We start from the raw sequence: 21,883 nt of genomic DNA, 5'->3' as shown, positions 1-21,883 counted from the left end.
GTTGCTTTCGCCGGGCGAGCGAGAAATTCATCCAAGACCGTTCGCGGCGTGTTGCTTTCGCCGGGCGAGCGACAAATTCTTCCAAGTTCGCTCGCGGCGTGTTGCTTTCGCCGGGCGAGCGAGAAATTCTTCCAAGTCCGTTCGCGGCGTGTTGCTTTCGCCGGGCGAGCGAGAAATTCATCCAAGTCCTTTCGGGGCGTGTTGCTTTCGCCGGGCGAGCGACAAATTCTTCCAAGTCCGTTCGCGGCGTGTTGCTTTCGTTGGCGGGCGACACCTCCGGCCGCACAAACCGCTTTTTCCAAGTTCGCTCGCGGCGTGTTGCTTTCGCCGGGCGAGCGACAAATTCTTCCAAGTCCGTTCGCGGCGTGTTGCTTTCGCCGGGCGAGCGAGAAATTCATCCAAGTCCGTTCGCGGCGTGTTGCTTTCGCCGGGCGAGCGAGAAATTCTTCCAAGTCCGTTCGCGGCGTGTTGCTTTCGCCGGGCGAGCAAAAATTCTTCCAAGTCCGTTCGCGGCGTGTTGCTTTCGCCGGGCGAGCGAGAAATTCATCCAAGTCCGTTCGCGGCGTGTTGCTTTCGCCGGGCGAGCGACAAATTCTTCCAAGTTCGCTCGCGGCGTGTTGCTTTCGCCGGGCGAGCGAGAAATTCTTCCAAGTTCGCTCGCGGCGTGTTGCTTTCGCCGGGCGAGCGAGAAATTCTTCCAAGTTCGTTCGCGGCGTGTTGCTTTCGCCGGGCGAGCGAGAAATTCATCCAAGTCCGTTCGCGGCGTGTTGCTTTCGCCGGGCGAGCGAGAAATTCTTCCAAGTCCGTTCGCGGCGTGTTGCTTTCGCCGGGCGAGCGAGAAATTCATCCAAGTCCGTTCGCGGCGTGTTGCTTTCGTTGGCGGGCGACACCTCCGGCGGCACGCGCCGCCCGTACCAAAATTCCGATCGCGGCGTGTTGCTTTCGTTGGCGGGCGACACCTCCGGCCGCACAAGCCACTTTTTCCAAGTTCGCTCGCGGCGTGTTGCTTTCGCCGGGCGAGCGAGAAATTCATCCAAGTCCGTTCGCGGCGTGTTGCTTTCGCCGGGCGAGCGAGAAATTCTTCCAAGTCCGTTCGCGGCGTGTTGCTTTCGCCGGGCGAGCGAGAAATTCATCCAAGCCTGTTCGCGGCCACATTTCTATCGTTCACATTTTCTTTCGCTTCATATCTATAGTTATTCCATTCTACGTCCAAGTTTCTTTTCATTTTATTACTCACTCCTTGTTGGATAATTTCCAAGTCTAAAGGCATTATTCCGCTTATTACTTGCATGGCGCTAGTCGACGTCGTTCTACATGCTTTCGTGAGCACTATGAGCAGCGCTCGCTGAGTTGCCAAAATGTGTCTTTTGACTAATACATGTGACACCTTGTCAAACCAGAACGCAGCCGCATACGTAGTAATTGGGGTTGCTACTGCCTTGTATAGTATTCTCAGGTCATGTTTTTTGAGCCCCCACTCGTTCCTTGCGACTCTTCTGATTTGCATCATAAATTTGACTAGTTTGTCTCTTAGGTATCTTGCGTGTGCTATGAAGCTTAATTTGCTGTCAATTAAGACACCAAGGTATCTTACTTCGGAAGCATATTTTATGTTTTGCCGCTCGATTTTTAGCCTGGGCATCCTTTCTTTGTCAAATTTGCCCTTCATCATAAGTGCCGTAGTTTTTGTCGCCGATACTTTCAATTTATGTATCACACACCATTCATTGATAGTTTTTAAGACACGTGCGCCAGTTCTTTCCAGTTCTTGCCTCGAGTTCCCTCGTATTAAAGTCGCTAGGTCATCCGCGTACGCTATTGTCTCTGTATCGCTTATCGTTGTAAGCTCTTGCAGTAACGCATCCATGCAGAAATTCCACATTGCTGGGCCTATGATTGACCCTTGCGGGCAACCCTTCTGCATATATTTATGGGCCTCCTTGAAATTAGATTTTACCACTACTTTTCTTTTACTAAAGTACTTGTCGATAATTCTGATTAAAGTGCTACTACATTTTGCCATGATCAGCCTTTTCTTAATAGCGGGCCACCAAAGGTTATCAAAGGCCCCTTCGATGTCCACAAAGAGGGCCACTACGTATCTCTTGTCAGTGTTCAGACCGTTTCTGAAGGCAATTAGAGCGTCCTCTGTGGAGCACCCTGGTTTAAAGCCAAACTGATTCTTGCACTCCAGGCCCGTCTCCTTGTAACATCTAGTGATTCTACCAATCAAAATTCTCTCAAAGATCTTCGCAAACACTGGTAAGAGTGCAATAGGTCTGTATGAGTTTAATAAGCTTCTGTCCTTCTTGCTATCCTTTAATATTATGCGCAGTGAAGCTATCCTCCATTCCTCGGGAAATGTTTTTTCTCTTAGGCAAATATTTAGCACTTGTCTTATGACTTCCTTGTTGCTTGCCCATACAGCCTTTAGCATCTCTCCTTTTACGCCATCGGCTCCTGGGGCCTTATTCTTCTTGATCCTCTTGATGGCAACCGCCACTTCCTCCTCCGTGATTTCCTGTTCCATATTACTATTACGATATCTTTTATTTTGTGATTTTATTTCTGCGTGTACTTTACCTTCTCCGCCTACATCGTCTGGCGGTACGCATTTATCTAGAAGAGCACTTATCGTCTCCGCCCAGTTATTTGTTTCCTTTCCCGAGGGCAGGGTTAGGGTGCAGAAATAGTTCGGCTTCTTTATCTTATCGCGAACTATTTTGTAAACGATACTCCAGGGATCTTTATTTCCGGCCTTAGTTACAAAGCTTCTCCATGCAGCCGTTTTCTCCTTCTTGATTAGCGAGACATATTTATTTCTGGTTCTTCTGTAGAGTTCCCCATATTCGTTCACGTTTCCTAGATTTAACCTCTTTGCTCTTAGGAGGTGCTTTTTGGCTTTGTTCGCGTGTGATCTAAGTATTTTTAGCTCTTCGGTCCACCACGGAACCGTTTGGTTAGCCAATTTCCTTCTCGGAATAGATCTATCGCATATTTTAAGTAACGTTTTATTGAAGAGCCGCGCTGCCTCGCTGGCTCTACTGCTCTCCAATTTGTTCAGAAAATCTTTGTTAAATTGTGCCTGAATCAATTCATCGAAGGTGTCCCAATTTGCTTTTTTCAGATTATAGCCATTTTGCATGCTCCACTCCGTCCTCCTTAGGGTCTTGTCCCCAATCTCGAAGGCAATAATATTATGGTCACTTGTGGTGCACGCTGTGTCCACCTTCCAGTTTCTTAGTTTACTGGCCAGACCTTCGCTGACGAGTGTAACGTCTATATTCGACTGTCCCCTTTCCGTCGAATACGTATTAGGGTTATTTGGCTTATTCATTATGCAGAGGTTGTGCGACAGGATGAATTCTTCCAGCTCCTTCCCTCTCTTGTCTGTGGTGTTGGAGAACCACCAGTCCGACCTGGCATTTGCGTCCATGGTTACTATAATATTGCACCCAGAGAGTTTTTGTAGGATATTGTCTAGGTCATCTAAGAACGGTTTTATTTCTAAAGAGAATTGGCAATACATGTTAATAATGTAAAGCTGTTCCTGTCCCGCGCAAGCCTGGAAGCACATGATATGTTCGTTTTTCATACTTGTGTTTTGGAAGACGTCCATTTTTCCTTCTCTTACCACCGCGGCGACCCATGCGTCTTTTTTGTCAGGTTGAATGATCCTTAAGCCCGGCGCAGAATATCCTCTTACTCTCCCCTTATAAGAGTAAGGTTCCTGTATACAGAGTATGTCAAAGTTTTGTTCGTTAAATATTAGTTCCAGGTTTACTGCTGCTGCTCGCGATCTTTGCGCATTTATATGGGCTATCTTTATTCCCATGTACGCCGGTCTGAAGACCCCACTTGGTGGCAGCGAATAGGAGAACATCATCAACATAAGCGATGCTGTTTATACGATGCTCTCCCAGCTGGTATCCGACGTCGGCAGGTATCGATCTCATGATCTCATCCACCACCAGGCAAAATAGCACCGGTGACAGTGGATCCCCCTGCCTGACGCCTCTGCCCGCTTTAGAGAGCTCTGACCTGACACCGCGCACTTCAAACACCGTGCTGCTGTTCGCATAAATGCGCCCGATATAATCGATAAGGCCGTGAGGCAAGCCCAAGCCAGCCAAGGAATTAGTGATCGCCCCATGGCTGACACTATCAAAGGCCTTCGCGAAGTCCAGCGAAGCAACGTGTAGTTCTCGACGACGAGACCTGGCGTCCATTAGCAAGGACGCAAGGACGGCGACATTTTCGCCGCACCCATCGTCGAAACAGCGCTGCCGAAGATCTACAAGCTTGGACTCGCGAAGCCTCTGGGCCAAGATTTTATGCAGATGCCTCACAGCCACGGAGGTAATGGAGATTGGACGGAAATCGCCCGGAAGAGCACACTCGCCCCTCTTGGGTATGAACACCGTCCGACTCACCAGCATGGATACTGGGAATCCTCCGCAATGCAGCACGATGTTGAAGAGGAGAGCTTTGATGGACGCTGGCATCGCTCTCCATAAGCGTACGCTAATGCCGTCCAATCCGGGAGCCGAGTTGAGGGGCAAGTTGATGGCTGCCACCTCCTCGCAGGAGATCGGTGCCCACGTGCCACCCAGCTCACGCTTTGATGGAACTCGCGGAGCCGGAGCGACAGGCACGGAAGCCTGCGCAACAAACGGGCCCCAATGCGCAGACATACGCTGCACATCCGGAACCACGCCTGCATGGTAGGCCCCATCCAAGATCTCCTTGGACACACGCGACATGTTCGAGCGGAAGAGGCGCTGCACGCGCGCATACTCCGCCCGTCGTCGCGCTTTCTTGCCCGGATTGGCAGCAAAGCGACGCATAGGCGGTCGCAAACGAGAAACAGTCGGAGGAAATACGCCAGTGATCCACGGGCCGACGGCATCAACACTCCGCTGGCCATCCAGCACTCCTAACCCAATCTGAGTCAGGACGCGAGAACTCCATCCCTGGATGGCTTCCACGACTGGGACTAATGCTCGAATAGCGCCGGCAAATGTGCCATACGCATCGCCCCAGCCGGGAGAAGATGGTGAAAGCGGAGGCGAGCCTGGTGACCCACGCGGAGAGATGGCTGACGCTTGAGGGGAGGCCGAAGGACTGGATCCACCAGCGGAAAGAAAAAAACTATCTCCCGACGTGGCGGACAGATCCTCCAGAGCGGCGGCAACAAGGCGTCGGTACCCACCGTTTTTCCGCATACCCTTGATAGCATCAAGGGAGCGGTTCGGAACAACGGTGAGCAGATGTTGGTTGATAAACCGAACGCCTCGATAAACCGCCAAGGCCTCTTCCCTCGCCATCATGCGCTGTTCTTCAGCGCTCCACTGGCGCTTCACCCTCTCGACGTTAATTTCCTCGTTGTATATGGCCTCGTGCGCCCGACGGCGATGAAGACCGAGTCCGTTCTTGGTGCTGAACGCGCGATTGCAATGAGGGCACGGGTACGGCAAGGCATGCGGGGTATTAGGGGCAGGGACAGCCGAGGGCGGTTGTCGACGACGAGCCGCAGCGGGAGGCTGTCGCGAAGGACCAGGGCTGGGTTCAGGAGAGGAGGACGAATGCACGACAGGACCGGCGGCCCGAGGCTGCCGCCAGGGAGAATATCCTTTTTCCTTTGAAGTGCCTGTCGTATGTCGGCTCGAGGGGCTGGCAACCCCACGAACCCAAGCGAGGCGCAAGCGCCCCGCCAAGCCAGAGCCCCGTTGGCCGCCGGTCGAAATTTTCGCCAGCGTTGCCCGACTCTCACCACGAGGAGGTGGGGATGGCACATGGATCCGCCGGTCGCCCGGACGGAGTCCTTAAGAGAGTCATAGTTACTCCCGCCGTTTACCCGCGCTTGCTTGAATTTCTTCACGTTGACATTCAGAGCACTGGGCAGAAATCACATTGCGTCAACACCCGCGAGGGCCATCGCAATGCTTTGTTTTAATTAGACAGTCGGATTCCCCTAGTCCGTGCCAGTTCTGAGCTGAGCGTTGAATGGCGGCCGAAGAGGACGACCACGACGGCTCGCGCCGCCACGGAAGCCTCGCAGCAAGGAAGATCCGCGGGAGGCCAAGGCACGGGACCGAGCTCGGATCCCGGGACCGGCGCGAGAACGCCGACCGTTCACCTCGCCCAGGCCCGGCACGTCAGCCAGACCCGCTTCCCGACCAAGCCCGACACGCCCCGCTCCTCAGAGCCAATCCTTATTCCGAAGTTACGGATCCAATTTGCCGACTTCCCTTACCTACATTATTCTATCGACTAGAGGCTCTTTACCTTAGAGACCTGCTGCGGATATGGGTACGAACCGGCGCGACACCTCCACGTGGCCCTCTCCTGGATTTTCAAGGTCCGAGGGGAAGATCCGGACACCGCCGCAACTGCGGTGCTCTTCGCGTTCCAAACCCTATCTCCCTGCTAGAGGTTTCCAGGGAACTCAAACGCTTATACAGAAAAGAAAACTCTTCCCGGATCTCCCGACGGCGTCTCCAGGTCATTTTGGGTTACCCCGACGAACACTCTTACGAGGGCCCGAATTGTATGCGGTTCCGCTGCCGGGTTCCGGAATAGGAACCGGATTCCCTTTCGCCCGACGGGCGTGTGTCTTTCGTATAATATTTATTATTATTTCTCGACACTCGAGTATATTGTACGCCGTCATTGACATAGGATTTCTCCTAGGGCTTAGGATCGACTGACTCGTGTGCAACGGCTGTTCACACGAAACCCTTCTTCACGTCAGTCCTCCAGGGCCTCGCTGGAGTATTTGCTACTACCACCAAGATCTGCACCGACGGCGGCTCCAGGCAGGCTCGCGCCCAGACCCTTCTGCGCTCACCGTCGCGACCCTCCTACTCGTCAGGACTTCGTGACGACGCGAGAGAAGACTAACGCCCGCTCCCGGTTGCCGCCCCACTTGCCGCTGACGGCAGAGTATAGGCTCGACGCTTCAGCGCCATCCATTTTCAGGGCTAGTTGATTCGGCAGGTGAGTTGTTACACACTCCTTAGCGGGTACCGACTTCCATGGCCACCGTCCTGCTGTCTATATCAACCAACACCTTTTATGGGATCTCATGAGCGAGAATTTGGACGCCTTAACTCAACGTTTAGTTCATCCTACATCGCCAGTTCTGCTTACCAGAAATGGCCCACTTGGCACTCTGATCCGAAGATGCTCGTGGCTTCATAATGGAAGAAAGCCAGAGATCTCAACCATTTAAAGTTTGAGCATGGGTTGAGGTCGTTTCGGCCCCAAGGCCTCTAATCATGCGCTTTACCAGATGAGACTCGCGCGCGTTCCGTGCGGAACGGCCGAGTGCCAGCTATCCTGAGGGAAACTTCGGAGGGAACCAGCTACTAGATGGTTCGATTAGTCTTTCGCCCCTATACCCAGTTCCGACGATCGATTTGCACGTCAGAATCGCTACGGACCTCCATCAGGGTTTCCCCTGACTTCGTCCTGACCAAGCATAGTTCACCATCTTTCGGGTCCCAACGTGTACGCTCTGGGTGCGCCTCTTCTCGCGATGAGAACGAGACGCCCCGGGAGTGCGAGGCCGCATCGCGACGCGGCCCATCCTCCCTAGGTCGACGACCAGGGCCGACCTTCACTTTCATTACGCCTTTAGGTCTCGCGACAAGTCCCAATGACTCGCGTACATGTTAGACTCCTTGGTCCGTGTTTCAAGACGGGTCCTAAGAGTACCCAAAGCAGTAGCGTCGCCGACCGGTATCGGTCTCCCGCAAGACCGCGGGAGACGTTCGCAGGCCTGTCGAAGGTGTACCGTACTGTAACCAACAGCGGGCCAGGACCGGGGACGGCGCGAAGTCCGTAACCTCCGAGTACCGTGGCGCGCGCTTGCGACGGTCTCGACGCACCGTGAATAGTGCGGCCTGATACCTTGCGCGTACCGCCGAGCAACCGGCCGGGCGACCGAGGGTTTGTCGCGTGCCGTTTTACCGGCGACGCGACAGACACCGCACCCGAACCGTAGACCGACACCCAGCGGGTCGCGACGTTCTACTTGGGGAGAAGTACACGACGACGAGCGCCGGACATCGGCGCACGGTAGCGTGCCCGCGCGCGAGCCGCAAGGACTCCGCGGGACATCGCCGACCGACGCGAAGCCAGCGCCGCTGACGATGAATCTCCCCGTTCGATCTTTTGGGTTTCTTAGGTTTACCCCTGAACGGTTTCACGTACTCTTGAACTCTCTCTTCAAAGTTCTTTTCAACTTTCCCTCACGGTACTTGTTTGCTATCGGTCTCGTGGTCGTATTTAGCCTTAGATGGAGTTTACCACCCACTTAGAGCTGCATTCTCAAGCAACCCGACTCTAAGGAGAGATCCTCCTGAGGCGCTCACCGGTCGCTACGAGCCTGGCACCCTCTACGGGTAAGTGGCCCCATTCAAGATGGACTTACACGCGACGCGGCACCTCGGGATAAGCGGATCCTCCCAAACACCACATTTCCCTGCGGAGGAACCGCGGGATTCGGTGCTGGGCTCTTTCCTGTTCGCTCGCCGCTACTAAGGAAATCCTGGTTAGTTTCTTTTCCTCCGCTTAATAATATGCTTAAATTCAGAGGATAATCTCGCCTGCTCTGAGGTCGTCGCATAGTGAGTTTTCGTAGCCGTTTGCCTCCTCCGCGTCGCTCATCGTCGTCTCTCCTCTATAATATATATTATAAGAGGGAGAGAGAGAGAGAGAGCGTCGAACGAGAGAGCAGCAGCGGCAGCACACGAAATACGCGAGAAGGCAAATTGCCGGGGCGCTAACCGCACACACACTCGTTGGTGGTAATGGAGACGATATATCGCGGGGTTCGAGATTCTCGGCTTTCCCTTCTCTTTTATATACGAAATTCGGGCGGAATCGATTCGACGAGTACACGACGCGGCGCGCCGGTCCCCTTTTTTCGCTTTACGAAAATTTCGTGGACTCGGACACACGGTCGGCTCGCGATTCAAAACCCTTCTCCGTAAAGAGGTAAAGGATTACGAATGCTCTCTCCGCCGGACGACGACGCGCCGTATATTTCTCCGTAATACCGTTATGTGTGCGGGCAAGGGCGCCTCGGCATAAGACGCGCGAGCGCTATCGCACCGAGAGACGCGGCACAGATGTGCGAGAGCAGTCCGGTCAGTCTGTGAGATGTACGGAGAGGAGAGACGGTGTGAGACAAGCGCTAACTACTTTTCGGGAGACAACGACGCACGCGCCGCTCTAGGGAAAGCTGGTGCCATTCACCGTTCTGTGACCCTTTTTTTGGCCCCGTTTGTTGCTCCCTTCGCGCGCGCTCCTACTCTCATCCCATTTCTCCTCGGCTCTCGCGTACACACACGAATCTTGGATACACAAACACGCTCCCCCTCTTAATTCGCGCAGCATTCTCTGGGCGCGCGTTCGCCAACGTTTTTACCGCTTGTGCGCTTCTCCTCCTCATTATTATTATTTTCGGCTTGTGTCATTTCAGACGACGCCAGGATTTGCACCGCGGCCGGTCGGCGCGGCACAGACATCCTCGGGCGAAACGTCCAACGATCGCTCGTACGCCCATTGTAAGCGTTGCACAGGGCACAGGCGACGCGCGCGCCATTCTCTGGTCGACCGCGCGTCGTGGCCGTGCGCGCTTTTCGGACGCAAGCAGTTTAGGGTACTTAAAACGACCCTTAGCCAGGCGTGGTCCGGGAATTGAATCCGTGGACCGCAATGTGCGTTCGAAATGTCGATGTTCATGTGTCCTGCAGTTCACAAGACGCGCAATTAGCTGCGTTCTTCATCGACCCTACGAGCCAAGTGATCTACCGTTCCAGGGTAATCGTTTCGAAATTTTTGCGTGTTCGCGAAGGTAAGAAGAAACGCGCTTCGCGTGTCCAAACCATCGTGGTCTCTTCTTCTCGGACGGGCGTGAGGAGAGATAATTGTGGAGGCTCTAGATCATTCAGAATGTCCCAGGGAGCGTCCGAGGGAAGCGCGCGGACCGCGCCTCCCGACAGGAAGGCTAAGGGCACAAAGAGAGATTGTGTGTTTCTCGTCGGAGCGTCTCTCACGCAAGGGAGAGGAAGGGGAGGAAGCTCTTTGAAGAAGAAGAACCCGTCGGACAGACACAGTGACCAGATGTCGAAATATAATAGATCCCTTCTATGTGTATATAGATCTGAAATAAATTAATGGGGGGGGTCCGCTCGCCGAACAGCGGTCGCAAACAGTGTGTCTCTCGGCACGTGACCGTGCAACAGAGACAACGTGGTAGGTTCGCGCGTCGACGAAAGTCGTGGGTGATGCCAAACAAGCTGTGGCGGGACTAGGTTACCACCACGGTTACAGCGCTCAACGCCGAAGCGACACAGATATGTGGTGTGTCGCGGACGGAGAATAGGCACACAAAAACAGAGCGTGATAGCGAAGCGTCTTGCCTACGAAAGTCGTGTCGAACACCGCAGGGCGCCGCTGCTGTTGCCGAAGTTGGGTCAGAGAGGCGCGACGGGAGCCGTCGTTAATCAAAACAAACACAATTCAGTCCAATCCGACTTCTCTTCCTGGGCCTGGTGAGGTTTCCCGTGTTGAGTCAAATTAAGCCGCAGGCTCCACTCCTGGTGGTGCCCTTCCGTCAATTCCTTTAAGTTTCAGCTTTGCAACCATACTTCCCCCGGAACCCAAAAGCTTTGGTTTCCCGGAAGCTGCCCGCCGAGTCATCGGAGGAAACTTCGGCGGATCGCTAGCTGGCATCGTTTATGGTTAGAACTAGGGCGGTATCTGATCGCCTTCGAACCTCTAACTTTCGTTCTTGATTAATGAAAACATTTTTGGCAAATGCTTTCGCTTCTGTCCGTCTTGCGACGATCCAAGAATTTCACCTCTAACGTCGCAATACGAATGCCCCCATCTGTCCCTATTAATCATTACCTCGGGGTTCCGAAAACCAACAAAATAGAACCGAGGTCCTATTCCATTATTCCATGCACGCAGTATTCAGGCGAAGGTAGCCTGCTTTAAGCACTCTAATTTGTTCAAAGTAAACGTACCGGCCCGACTCGACACTCAGTAAAGAGCACCGCGACGGGATATTAGTTGGGCCGCCCCCTCGCGAGGCTAAGCCCACCGGTAGGACGTCCCACATCACGCCAGTTAAACACCGCGAGCGGTGAACCGACGGTGTGCGACACAGATTCAACTACGAGCTTTTTAACCGCAACAACTTTAATATACGCTATTGGAGCTGGAATTACCGCGGCTGCTGGCACCAGACTTGCCCTCCAATGGATCCTCGTTAAAGGATTTAAAGTGTACTCATTCCGATTACGGGGCCTCGGATGAGTCCCGTATCGTTATTTTTCGTCACTACCTCCCCGTGCCGGAGTGGGTAATTTGCGCGCCTGCTGCCTTCCTTGGATGTGGTAGCCGTTTCTCAGGCTCCCTCTCCGGAATCGAACCCTGATTCCCCGTTACCCGTTCCTCATCGGAGGAACTTCGGCGGATCGCTAGCTGGCATCGTTTATGGTTAGAACTAGGGCGGTATCTGATCGCCTTCGAACCTCGAACTTTCGTTCTTGATTAATGAATGAGGGAGAGAATGAGAGCGTTGCGGAAGTGAGTGAGATAGCGTGTATGAGAGTAATTGGTGCGAGACTCCGTAAATTCCTGTTTACGGAGACGAACAAAATTTCAAAGAGTGCGAGTGAGAAAATACTGGACATTGTGGGAGAATATGAGGAACAGATGATGAAAATGTTGTGCAAAAAATGAGAGAATACAGGGGAAAATTTGGATGAGTGTATGTGTCGAGCGAGTCGGGATTAGCCTACGGCGGAAGTGGGAATGAGCTATGCGAGCGTGAGTGCGGAAAAATGTTGAAAAGAGCGTGATTAAAAGGTACAGGAAGTGAATGTGAAACGAGTGAAAACGAAAGAGAAGAGTTATGCGGTAATAGTGAGAGCGGATGGATGCAAGTGCGAGTGTGACAAGTGAGGAAGTAAAGGAGAGAATGATGAAGCATGTGAGCAAGTCACCTGAATGTGCGTGTGAAAGCGGTGAGGAAAGTGAGGAAATGGAGGTGTAGCGATTAAGACGATGGAGCGAGAGTGAGTTGAAAAGAATAAGAGAGTGTGGTCAGTTTAAGAATGCTGGCCTAAAGGTTGAGCTGCCTGGCAAAATAGGCCCAAAGATCATCTTGTACGATGTGCCGAATGATATGGCGAGTGAAGTGTTAATGAGAGAAATGTATGAGAGGAGCTTGAAAGGGCGAGTGGATGAGAGAGTATTTATGGAACGTGTGCGTGTTGTGAGTAGGAATGCGAGGAAAGATGCAACCTGCGGAAATGTGATATTAGAAGTTACGAATGCAATAAGAAATGTGCTCTGTAGTGACGGACGAGTGTTTGTGCATTGGAAGGCCTTTAGGGTGAAAGAGTTTTTTCAGTGTGCTGAGGTGCCACAAGTGCTTCGCATTTGGGCACATGATGCGGCAATGCACCGAAAAGGAAAGGACTGTGCCAAAATGTGGATGTGTAGGACACATGATGAGAGATTGTAAAAAGGAAAGTGTGTGTAGAAACTGTAAGCTGAAAGAAAGCAAATGTGATTCACTCGGTTTCTGTCCGAAGTGTGTCCGGAATACGTAGAGCGTTAGAGAGAGAGAAAGCGAGAATAAATGACGAATGAATGGTGCGTGAATGTGGTGCAGTATAACTGCCAGAGAGCGTATGCGGTTATGTGTGATCTGGGTGAGATGATGCGCGAACGTCGAGTGAGTTGTAGCACTGCTGCAAGAACCGTATGAAAGGCATGGACGTGTGGTGGGCTTGCCCATAGGTATGGATGTGATTGTGTGCGAAAGTGGGACGGTGAAAGCAGCAGTGGTGGTAAATGACTCTAGGTTAGACGTGATGTGCGTGAGAGAGTGTACGAATAAGCTTGGAGTGAGTGTGTGGTTGAAGGGGGACTTGGCGAAATGTATGTGGTGTCCATGTATTGCCAGTATGTAAGTGTATCGAGCCGTACTTGGCGTACATGGACAGAGTATGTGAGACGGCCGGGAGAAAGCGTCTGCTGATAGGTATGGATGCGAATGCCGTCTCTCCCTTGTGGTATAGCAAAGGTGGAGGCAGCAGAGAGAGAGTGAAGCGCGTGGTAGAGTGATTGAGGAATGGATGATTGCGAGCGGGATGAATGTTGTTGAATGAGCCAAGCGAGTTTTACTCGTTCAGCGGCGAATGGGGAGAGTGACATCGATGTCACTTTCGTGAACGGCGTGAATGGAGGGTGCCGGTATGAGTGGGAAGTAAAGCCCGACTGGGGAGTGAGTGACCATAACGTATGGTTAATACGGATGGTACACAGAGAGAATGTAGGTACGAATGAGGGCATGCGTAGATGGGTGTGCAAGGACGTAGACTGGGAAGGATATATGTGTGATATGCGAGAGAGTGCGTTAGAGGATGCAGCGAGCGCCATAGACGAAGCGGATGCGCAGAGCTGTGTAGAGCGAATGATGAAATGGATCCATAGTGCGAATGATCGATGGATGAAGAGGTGTAAATCTGTGTATGCTAGGAAGCTTGTGTGGTGGACGGATGAGCTTGAGAAACTGAAGAAGGCTGTAGGAAGGAGCAGACGTGCCTACCAGCGTGCGAGAAAGAGGAATGGAAGCAGAGTGGAAGAAAGAATGAATGAATATAAGTATGTTTTGCGGGAGTATAAGGAGGAAATGCGAAGAGTGAAAGAGGAGAATTGGAAGCGATTTGTGTGCGTGACTGGGAAGAGGGATCCATGGAGCGATGTATATAAGGTGTGCATGGGAAAGCGTGATAGGGTAAGATTAAGTGGCATAAAAGTGGGTGATAGAGTGACGAGTACATGGAAAGAAAGCCCGGATGAGCTAATGAAGAGATTCTTCCCGGCAGCAAGGACGAACGTGGCGATAGACGCCAGGGGAGACGTGAGGGAGGAAGAAAAGCAGTTTGAATGGAGCGAAGTGGATGTGGCAGTGAGATCGATGAAAATGGGTAAGGCACCTGGTATGGATGGTGTGAGTGCTGAGATGTTGCGAGCGATTTGGCGTGCTGTCTCGGTATGGATGAAAAGAATGTATGATGTATGTCTGAATACAGCGTGTTTCCCCCCGGCGTGGAAGACTGCGCGGGTGGTAGTGTTATTGAAGTCCCCCGATAAACCTAGATCGGACCCTGGGTCTTATAGGCCCATTTGACTGCTGTCCGTGCTGGGGAAAGTGTTGGAGCGAATGATGGTTGGAAGACTCGAGCGAACGATGTGTGGAAGAATGTGTGACGCCCAGTACGGATTCGTAAGGAATCGGTCGACCGAGGATGCATGGAATCGAGTGCATGACTGGGTGAATGGGTCGGAGAGAAAGTATGTGTTAGGAGTGTTCGTGGACTTCAAAGGAGCGTTTGATAACCTAGAGTGGGAATGTGTGATCGAGAAATTGCGTGAGGTTGAATGTAAAGAAATTGAATTATGGAAGAGCTATTTTAGCGGCAGGCGTGTATGCATGATGGGTGCGTGTGACACAGTGTGGAAAGACGTAAAGCGTGGCTGCCCGCAGGGCTCCATCTGTGATCCATTTATATGGAACCTAATGATGGATGAACTGTTGTGGCGGCTGCGTGAGAGTGAATGTAAAGTGGTTGCGTACGCGGATGACTTGTTGTTGGTCGTGGAAGGACAGAAGCCGAGCGGAGTTGGAGAGAAAGGGTACTAAGTGGATGAGAATGGTGTACGAATGGGGAGTGAAAGTAGGTGTGAGTGTGTCTAAGAACAAGACTGTGATGATGTTGATGAAAGGTAGTATGGCTGGGACGAGGCCTCCCAATGTACGAGTGAATGATAGATGCGTGAGGTATGCGAGGAGCGTGAAATATCTGGGTGTTTGTGTGAGTAAAGGATAAACTACAGGTTGCATCTGGAGTGTCTGAGAAAGAAATGTATGAATGTGGTGGGAAAATTAAGACGCGTGTTGAGAAGTGAGTGGGGTTTGCGAAAGAAAGCTGTGACTGTGTTGTATAAAGGTCTGTTCATGTCGTGTGTGATGTATAAGCGAGTGTATGGTATGGAGTGATGAGATTTGAATATGCGAGGGAGCTCATAAATAGGTGCCAGCAAGTGGTGTTGAGTGCGTGTCTGAATGTATGTAGAACGGTCTCCACGGCGGCCATGCAAGTCCTTATGGGTGGCTTGCCGTGGGACCTGGAGTGCGTGAGAAGAGGAGTGTTGTATAAGGTGAGAAAGGGAATTAGTATGAGTGAGTATGATGTAGTGAATGATAGTGACTTGCGTGAGAGAGGTGTGGAAGGATGTATGGAATTGGTGAGTGAAAGGCTGTATGAGATGTGGCAGAATAGATGGAATAAGTGCGAGAAAGGAAGAGTGACGTATGAATTTATAAAGAATGTAAGGTTCGCGGGTGAGTGCCGAGAGTTCGAGCCTAGCTTGAGCCTGGGCTATATCCTGACAGGGCATGGAAGTTTGAATGAATTCCTGTATAAGCGTGGTCTGTCTGAGAGTGAGAGCTGTGCATGCGGAGCGGAGAGAGAGAATTAAAAGCATGTGTTGGTTGAGTGTCCAATGTATGGTGATGTGAGGAACCTGAGTGAGTGGGGTGTGATTGTGCGAGAGAATGGCAGTGTGGTATGTGAGTCGCATGTTGGAATGTAAGGAAAGGTATGAAAGTGTTGGTGTGTATGCGAAGATTGTATTTCAGAGAAGGAGGGCGATGCTGCTGAAAGGAGGATAAGAGAAGCCGATGTTCCCGAGGAACATAGGCCGACCACTGCCTGGGAGGTGTAGGCCTCCGAAAGCTGGGAGTGGTCTCGGCCACGAAGATCCAACCAGTGATCTTGACTGGTACACGCGGAGTCGGGTTGCCCAGGGGGATTCGTCCCTTCGTCCCGGCAATTGAGGTCGGACTCGTGGGGGTAGTGGTTGAAGCCCGCATGCTGGTTAGGGGCTCTCGGGCCTCGACGGGTGGCAGCGTATCTGCTCGGGCACCAGTCCTGCACAGCTGGTAGAGCGTTGGACAGGCGCTTCGCCCCAACCGGTGGGTTGCCGAAGAGTCCTACAAACTCGGAGGCGCTACTGGTAGTTCCTGGCCTGCTGGAACGAGCTGATTGGGCTTATCCCAATTCCGCACCCATGGGGGTCGTGTGATTAAGCTCTCTGAGCAGGTACCGCACGTTAAATCAACCACGGACATCTGTTCCTATCTACTTTCCCCAGGAGGCTACTGACGATTCGACAGTAGTACGGGCATGACGCACCCGGGCCCCGAGGTCCCTTTCAAGCCAGGATGGGAGGCATCGTGTCTGGGGCTGCATGGCCGCGGGAGGTTAAGTTGCCGCGACCGCAAACGATCCCCCAGGGGCACCTGGCGCAACCTCTGTGGTATATAAGTCGCCTTACCCAGGTGATGGAGGCTCTGCCTGAGTGGACATTTTTTTTCCTGCCATACTCGTGGGATATACATGGAAAGAACAAAACTCAAACAAAAACACAAAAACTTGGCTGATACTTTGGTAACGACTAATGCTGGCACGAAAGTAACCGAAACTCTGAACGCCGAAAAAGAGAGAAAAAGAGAATTGCTGTTTGCGCGAAGGGGATCTGTAAGTAGATCACCACCTCCTTCGGGTAGTACCCAAAAAGACACTGAAAGACGCATGAAAGGAACACAAGGCTGAGTGATTCTGAAAATGAGAAGGATGGATATGAAAGATTAGAACAGAGCACAGGAGTAAATGAAGTAGAGGAGATGATGGAGACAAAGGAACAGCTCGAGACATTCATGTTTAATGATAACAACAAAATAACAAAATCTGCAATAAAATACATATTGTCCAAATGGGCAGTACTAGAAAATAGACTACATAATGTAGTTTTAGAAAAAGAAAAATGGAAAGCTGCTTACCAAGCTGTTGCTGACTTGAGGCCTAAAGGACTCTCCTATGCCAATGTTACGGCAGGAACTCCAAGGACTGCTACAGGTGCTGTAAAAGAAAAAGAAAGGAGGTCAGATACTACGCACAAAGTAGTACTAATTAAACCTATAAAGAAGACGAAGATGCGAGAACGAATAGTGAAATAAAGAAGGAGGTTATAAAGGAACTGACAAGTACAAATAAAAGGCTGAGGATAAAGGCAATAAGGCAAATGAGAGGAAAAGGAGTAGTGGTGGAGGTGGATGAAAGAGACGGGGACTTTGTGAAAAGAATAAACCTAACAACAAAGAAATTGAAAGTAGAGGAGCCAAGGAAATAAATCCTACTCTTATAATTTATGACGTAGGACAGGGAATATAAGTTTGAAGATCTCAAAGAAGATTTCATACTTAAAAACTGTGACGATCCGGATCCAATCGAAATAGAAGAATACAAAAAGGATTGTGTGGGAGTAAACTATGACTCTCTCGGTCCTCAAAGCAACACGCTGCGATGGTACTTAGAGAAGAGTCGTGGTTGGTTCGTGATGCGCCAACGAAGTCCTCTAGTAAGGACCTTCAGCCTCTCACGTCCAAGTTGTACCTCCACCTCCTCGTGGTGCTCTCGGAAACGGCCTACTTTGAAAGTTTAGACTCGGTAGGTGTCGACTAAGAGAGTGTACAGCGAAGTGCGCCCCTAAGGGCTTCGGCCATGCGCCTACGGTCATGGTGAGTTGTGGGGCCAAGAAAGACCGGGGTTTCTTGGGGGGCTCTCGGTTGTCAATCCGTTTGCCCCCCTACACGCAGTTAATTATGGAGAAAAATTTGAATGAGAATACTGTCCCGGGTTCTCGGATGGCCCGGGGACTGCGTGCGAAGTGCTCGCTTGAGTGAGAGCGCGAGAGGTGCGGAGGACCCTGACGGGGTCGCAGCTGGTCCGTCGCGAACCACTATAAGGACCAGCCAGGCTGAAGTGGACAGCCTAGAGGAGGAAATGGTCAGCTGTGAGCAGTGTTCGGCGAGGTTCCGGAACATGCGTGGTCTTGGTGTCCACAAAGTACGTGCTCACCCACTACAAGCCAACAGTGCTATCAATGTTGACCGCGTAAAGGCCAGATGGTCAGTAGAGGAAACTAGACTCATGGCACGCGCTGAGGCTGAAGGCACCTTAGCCGGGGAGCTTTTCATTAACCAGTATCTGGAGACAAGGTCCCCCAATAGGAGTCTCGAAGCCATCAAGGGTAAACGGCAAACAGGAGCCTTACCGAGTGATGGTTAGAGACTTCTGCCAAGAGATCCAATCGCGTCGCGCGATTGTGATCGATGAGGGCGATAGGGATGGTGCGGTGATGACACGAGCCGACACCATTCCTGCGGCCACTGAGGCTAGTACTGACGATTCAAAGCGCACATCAGCCTCCCCCTGAACAAAGTTCTTAGAGGCTGCGGGACAAGATACAATCACTCGTAGAGCAGAGTGCGGCGTTCCGTAGCTACGAGGCTGATACTCTTGCTGGCACGGCAAGAGATGCTCTGACGGCGGGGAGGGTCGACGTCTTGGCTATCGAGAGATGGCTGGGCATGATCTTCCTCGGCCGCTACAAGTGCGCCCTCCGCAACGCGTTTCGGCAAAGAAGCACTGTCCTCCCAGTCAAGCGAGAGGAGCAGGGAGCAGAGGAGAAAGAGGGAGTATGCAATTGTGCAATCCCTCTACAAGAAGAACAAGAAGTCCTGTTTGTCGCGTATCCTCGAGGGCGACTCGGTGCGCGAGAGGGCCGTCTGCTGTCGAATTCTTTAACTGCTGGCGCCTCATTATGGAGGCCTCCAGCGGTGCGGATGGAGACATGACGGACTTGCGTGAGTCGTTTGGGGGGAGGCGGCACAGGCTGCGAGTGCTGGCCGGGGCCGTACGTCGGGTTTGAGAGGGATTCACCTCGAAGGTCTCGGCGATGGCGCTGCCACGGATCCAGTTCCTGTGGCGGATAAGACCTTGCTCTGGGATCCTATAACACCTGCAGAGGTAAACAGGATTTCCGTAAGGACTGGCACTGCGCCCGGATTGGACCAGATTACGCCGAGGATGTGGACGCTGTTCCTGCGATTCTTCGTGCGCTTCTGTTCAATCTGCTGCTCCTGGCAGAGACGATCCCCTCGTCAATCGCCACAACCAGAACGGTATTCCTTGAGAAGGGAGGTATGTCCGATCGGCCAGGTCCGACGGAGTACCGTCCTCTCAGCATAAGATCCGTTATAACAAGACACTTCCACAAGATATTGGCAAAGAGATTGGCAGCCCTCGACATCTTCGACAAGCGCCAAAGGGGGTTCCGGCGGTGGACGGGGTGTGTGAGAACGTCACAGTCCTTCATCCGTGCTTTGGGATGCCCGGAGGCGTTTGTCGTTCTCTGCATGTGGCGTGCGTTGATCTGTCGAAAGCTTTCGATACGGTTGCGCACGCTGCTATTCATACGACTCTCGATGAGCTGGGGCTCCCTCGGGAGTTTAGAGAGTACGTAAGGGCTGTCTATTCGAATGCGCTGACCGAGTTGCAGGGGGTCAGCGCTGAGAAAGTGTCGGCCATCAAGATCGGCCGTGGCGTGAGACAGGGTGATCCGTTGTCGCCCCTGCTGTTCAATCTGGTCGTAGATAGAGCACTAGGAATTCTCTCGGAGGACGTTGGCTATCGGTTGGGTGGCCGGCTTATCAATGCGCTGGGCTACGCAGACGACATTGTGCTCCTGGCCTCTACCAGAGATGGTCTGCAGGAGAACTTGACACGGCTTCATGACGCCTTTATGCGAAATGGGCTCGAGATCAACGCGAGAAAGACCGGAGTGCTGTCCATGGTGGCGTCCGGCAGAGACAAGAAGGTGAAGGTGGACACCACACCTTATTTCACCGTGGGGGGGAGCGATGATACCGCAAAGATCCCTGGTCGATGTCTGGACGTATCTGGGCTGCGAATACACAGGTGCTAGGAAACTCGCAAGCGATCCACCCTTAGCTCAGGCCATCGAGCAACTCACGAGGGCACCTCTTAAGCCGCAACAGCGGCTGAGGTTGTTTGCGTGACTGTCTCCTTCCACGGTATTATCACCGATGGACAGTGGGTACGGTCTCGGCCAAAACCCTCAAAGGTAAGAATATCATCGTACGCACCGCGGTGCGACGATGGCTGCGTTTTCCCCATCATGTTCCTGCTGGATACCTGCATGCGCCGATACAGAGTGGCGGGCTTGGAATGCCTCTATTGAGAACTTTGATCCCAATTCTGAAACATAACCGACTGCAGCGGTTGTGTCGGAGTACTCTACCCGCAGCATGCGCGGCTGCCGAAACCACGTATGTGGCTAGGCAGCTTGTCTGGTGTGAAAACCAGATGCGAGTGCGGGGTCACAGAGTGACTACGACCGCTGAGCTCAGACAGCAGTGTGCGGCCCTGGTTGCGCGAGTCGTGTGATGGAGTGGACTCAGAGAGGTTGCGGCCTCCAACCTGAGCTCCTACTGGGTATCGGCTGGCGCCGATGCCATCCCAGGTGCCGACTACGTGCACTATCACCACATACGAGCTAACTGCATACCGTCTAGAGCGAGATGCTCTCCGAGGTCGTGATGGGCGCGATAATCGCTGTCGTGCCGGTTGTCCCGAAACCGAGACGCCGGCTCACTGCGTGCAACGCTGCTTCAGAACGCACGGAGGGAAAATCCTGCGGTATGACGACCTATGCCGTCAAGTTGGTGGCTATTTACAGCAGAAGGGATGGCGCGTCGATGCGGAACAAGCGTATTCGACGTCTGCCGGCCGGAGGCGGCCCGACCTGACCATCGCTAAGGGTGGTGAGGCAGTGGTCGTAGACGCGCAGGTAGTGTCTAGCAAAACCGCGTTGGAGATGTCCCACGAGCGTAAGGTGGAAAAGTACCGGTCATGTAATGATCTGGCAGCCGCTGTGGCGGAGCGCACAGGAGTACCAAATATAGGAGTAGAATAAGTTCGTTTTACCGCCATTACTATTTCGTGGAAGGTGTCTGAAGCTCGCGAAGCGAGTTGAGTTGCGGGGGCTGGGTTTAACGTCCGCCCAGCTCCGAACGTTGACGACTCGGTCTGTGGGCTCATGGCTGAACTGGAAACGTTTTAACGCAATGACATCGCGTTATAACGAGAGAAGACGGAACGTTGCCTCATCTAGTGGTGCCTGATGGATGGCGCGTAGAGTTGAGGGCCTCCGCATCATTCGCGCGAGTTTGAATGATTGCGTGAATGGTCGGGTGAAATACGAGCTGCCTTTAGCTAGCTCCGACCTTCACGATCCAGGGTGTTGACTGCGAACACCAACAGTAAACAGCTCTGCAATATCGCTTGTCGGTGGCGACTTGGCGACTGTGATTTGTAGCAGGTCGTCGCGCACCGTAGGCGAAACAGCCAAATGCCTCGTCATCTAATTAGTGACGCGCCCTCGCCACCTTTCCTGACCCCTCTCCAGGCCCTTCTCGTCGGCCGCCCGCTGGGCCACGACGCCGCCCAACACCCGCTGCCCCTGTCCCTGCTCCCCGCAAGCCCCGCAATTCCCATGCCCACACTGTAATCGTGCGTTCACCACGAAGACCGGACTCGGCCTCCATCGCCGACGTGCACACGAGGCCATCGTCAACGAGGAGGTTAACGTCGAGAGGGTTAACCGCCAATGGAGCGACGAAGAGAAGCGCATGATGGCGAGGGAGAAGGCGCTTGCCGCGAATCGAGGTGTTAGGTTTATGAATCAACATCTGTTAACCGTCGTCCCGAATCGCACCCTTGATGCCATCAAGGGGATGCGTAAGAACGGCGGTTACCAGCGCCTCGTCGCGGCGGCACTGGAGGATCTGGCAGCCGCATCATCGAGCGAGAGCTCGTTTCTCTCGGCCGGTGGCTCCAGTCCTCCCGTCTCCCCTCGACCC

The 21,883-nt window shown here is 52.7% G+C and overlaps 2 pseudogenes; both read right to left on the bottom strand.

Annotated features, from left to right (window-relative positions):
* Window positions 1-6,271: 6,271 nt before the first annotated feature.
* LOC146721727 (large subunit ribosomal RNA) lies at window positions 6,272-8,603 on the bottom strand (annotated as a pseudogene).
* Window positions 8,604-9,680: 1,077 nt separating this feature from the next.
* LOC114934421 (5.8S ribosomal RNA) lies at window positions 9,681-9,833 on the bottom strand (annotated as a pseudogene).
* Between the last annotated feature and the right edge of the window lie 12,050 nt (window positions 9,834-21,883).

This window comes from Nylanderia fulva, unplaced genomic scaffold (genome assembly GCF_048542155.1).
Source record: "Nylanderia fulva isolate GAGA-0341 unplaced genomic scaffold, ASM4854215v1 Scaffold422, whole genome shotgun sequence".
Classification (NCBI taxonomy): Eukaryota; Metazoa; Arthropoda; class Insecta; order Hymenoptera; family Formicidae; genus Nylanderia; species Nylanderia fulva.
This window is presented reverse-complemented; position numbering and strand designations above follow the sequence as displayed.